Below are 3,529 nucleotides of genomic sequence, written 5' to 3'. Positions count from 1 at the left end.
AGGATGGACAGAGGTATATATGCAAGGGAAGACCCGGCGCCGGTGGCTGCTGCGCCCTATTGGCCAATCTCCCGTCAGTCTGACGTTTCGAATCATTCCGCGGCTTTCGATTGGATAAGCGGTTCTCCTCACTGCAAGGACCGCCCAGCAGACCCCACCCTACTATCCTGCCGTATTGTGCTGCAAGCATGGCGCCTCTGATTATGGGAAAAATGCTGCGTAATTTTCAGCATGTTTGTGCCAGACAGACCCGGCTGCTCTACACAAACTCTCCATATGTCGCTCCTCATGCTAAAACTAATAAACAAAAACAGAATAACTAATAGGAAGGCTTATAATAAAATTCAAGAAACACTTAAAAAGTGAAAACTGTATTCACTTTTATTTATAATTGATTTTATCAGGTTTTATCCATAATACATCTTATTTTATTTCACATTTTCCAATACAAAATCAATCAGCTAATCTTTCTTCAAATCGCCCCTCCAATTTGTTACCATCAGACTGAATTTCAAGCCTTTCACCGGATATATATGGATCTTCCAGTGTCTTACTTTTCCTTAAGGCTATATTATAAAATGTGCATTTGCAGTTAACCTAAAGAGGAGTTTAAACACCCATCCACGTTGGCTGGCAACAACAAAACTTTAGTTATTATCAAACCATCACTGTTAAATGTATTTTTGATATGACCTTTGTATGTTTTCATGCATACAGATTTTTACATACTGTTCAAAATTTACTGCCTTCTACATGATACGGTAGATGTGGTGTTTTATTGAGCAGATTAACAGCCATTTGGCTTTGTTTTCCTGTCTTCCTCAGATAAAAGAGGTCAAACTGCCCAGTCATATATGAGGGACATGTAGGCCAACGACGCCCAACCCCCAGCCCCCCTCCCAAGATTTAACGGTTGCTAGGAAATGAATAAAGGAGTTGCCTGGATACACACCAGTATCCACATAGACCGCCTTTATCTGGTGGTCACGTGGTCCAGCTTAAATAGTAGCATTAAGGGCCTGCACTGCAGCTGCCTCTGTGGTGGGATATAAGCCACGTTTTTCCTAAAATCTATCATCACTCCTCGGTCTGTAAAGAAACAGGCTTTTTCTTCCCTACATGTGCATGCATCCTTGTCTTATCGAGCCAGTGAAAATTTAAAAATGTCGTGAGGATGTCAGGGTGGGGCTGACTGATTCCATGCATGGTGCACTTCATCCAAAGCATCACTCTTTCTTAAGACTGTGAATGCGGCTCTTCTGGTTTCTTAAACCTTCAGATTTCAGTGAAACGGACCATAAATTGGTTTTCATGGGCCAACTGGCAGGGAGTTAAGCACTTTGGTTTCTAACAACAAATGAAACTCTATGACAACAGTTGTCCCAGAGTCCCAAGTGGTATCCCATTGAACGAGGGGCTGCTTTATGTTGAGACTCAGACCCGAGAGATGTGTGTTTACAGTAACAGCAGATGGAAAACGAGACTAGATTTTATTGTCTTTTCTCATCATCTAAAAAAGGATCCCAAGAAACAGTTGTGTCAGCATTAAAAAATCCACGTTTTTGTTTGTTTTTTTACCTCTTATCATCCTGATTTATCCTCTGCTTACATGGCACAGGTTATTGAATTGAAGGTTGTTTAAACACTTTTGAGTATATATGATTATGATTATATTACCCGTTACTTAGATTTTGTATATTATATTTTATAGCTTAGTTAATATTGTTTATAGCTCCATATAAACTGCATGTGCAAACACCCTATCCCCTTGCATCCTCTCCTCTCACACTGACCCCTCTACATTCCTGAATCTTCTCTTTGGTCTTCCCCATTTCCTCTTGCCAGACAGCTCTCTTCAACATAACTTTTCCCATTATATTTACTACTGCTCCTCTGCACATGTCCAAACCATCTCAACCTTGCCTCTCATAGCTCTGCTACCATCAGCTGTGCCTCGTGTCCTTCCATCAGTGCCATCATCTCCAACAACAACATAGCTGATCATATAGCAATATTATATGTCATCCACCCTTTTGATGCCAGAGACCCTTCGTGACGCAACCCTCACGGTTTGTCCGAGCTGGAGATGGGCACCAGCGATTCTTGTGGGTTAACATCTGGACCAAGCATGCCACCTGGAATTTTTGAGCAAGCGTATTGCCACACAGTGTATGTAAAACACAGATTGTATAAAAGACGGACATAGCTTCCAAGTCTGAAAAGTGAATCATGCGTTCTTTTTAATGGTTACATCGGGGGACTCCGCATAGACGCCGATGGGGAAAACCCTCAGACTTAACATCTGTAAAAACTTTACACACCTTTACCATTTTTATAATACTGATGTCCATACATTTTGCCCAGATACACAGGAGCATAATAGTAGGGGAGACCGGGGATAGTTGTAACGTGGGTCAGTTGTAACACTTCCAATTTCTCCAATCAGGGCTAAGTTTCAAATGATGTGACTCATCCTGTGCATGCCCAACTCAGTTCTGCTATCACATGTGAAAAATCAGCACATTTCGTCAAACACAGACAATTTAACATGAAAAAAGTAATTTGTATGCCAAAAAGTAAGTTTTTCTACTTTATTTCAATTTGTAATAGCATTATCTGCTTTGCAGTTAAACTCATCAAACTTAAATTATGTTATTTGTATGTCTATGGGGATATATTCTGTGTAGGTCTTTAGTGCTAGTGTTTTAGCCGTTGGCTGTAATGTTAGCTAGTTCATGGCTATAGGAGTCTGGGTCAGTTGTAACAGCAACAGTCTGGGTTAGTTGTAACAATAATGCAGATGTTACAACTTACCACACTATTACTTTAACTTATATTAAACAAGTTGGGGCAACGACATCAGCAGAGAGAGGTTCACTGGTCGCTTTTGTATATGCGGTTAATGCCATTAGCAACACAATTACTTCACTGTTTGTGTTCCCACACATACATTATGCAGACCACTGTGTCAGAGATGGACCAGTAGGAAGTACTGGTAGTGGAAATAAATCAGGATGGGTGCAAGAAACAGATTTCCTCATCTTTCTGAAGCACTTTGCAAACCACACCAAGGTAAGCCAGGATAAAAAGTAATGGAATTGCGATGCTGGTGAACAACTACATTTTTTCAGCTTCATTGTTATGTTCAAAATTGGTGCAAGAGTTGTAGGTTATAATGCCCACTGAGCCAATGAGGCCAAACTCAAGGAAGACCAACCAAAATTAATGAAATATTCAGTTGCAGAAAATTCCATAATTTGTCTTTTTTGGGGGGTTGGAATATGTTCAAAAGCTAGATTTCTGCATTCTGTCACACACACACATAGCTACATAAATGGCTCTAAGTGCATTCATGTGTTGAATAAACAAAGATTACATGTTAATGTTTTGTCAGTACCCTTATTTCATTGTGTTACATTTTACCCCAGGATATGTTACCCCATAGTCTGGGTTAACTAACCCAGACTATGGGGTTAATTGTAACATTTCACTCTTCGTGTTTGAGACCATACCATGCAATGGGTAATTG

This window comes from Astatotilapia calliptera, chromosome 20 (genome assembly GCF_900246225.1).
Source record: "Astatotilapia calliptera chromosome 20, fAstCal1.2, whole genome shotgun sequence".
In the NCBI taxonomy this organism is placed as follows: domain Eukaryota; kingdom Metazoa; phylum Chordata; class Actinopteri; order Cichliformes; family Cichlidae; genus Astatotilapia; species Astatotilapia calliptera.
This window is presented reverse-complemented; position numbering follows the sequence as displayed.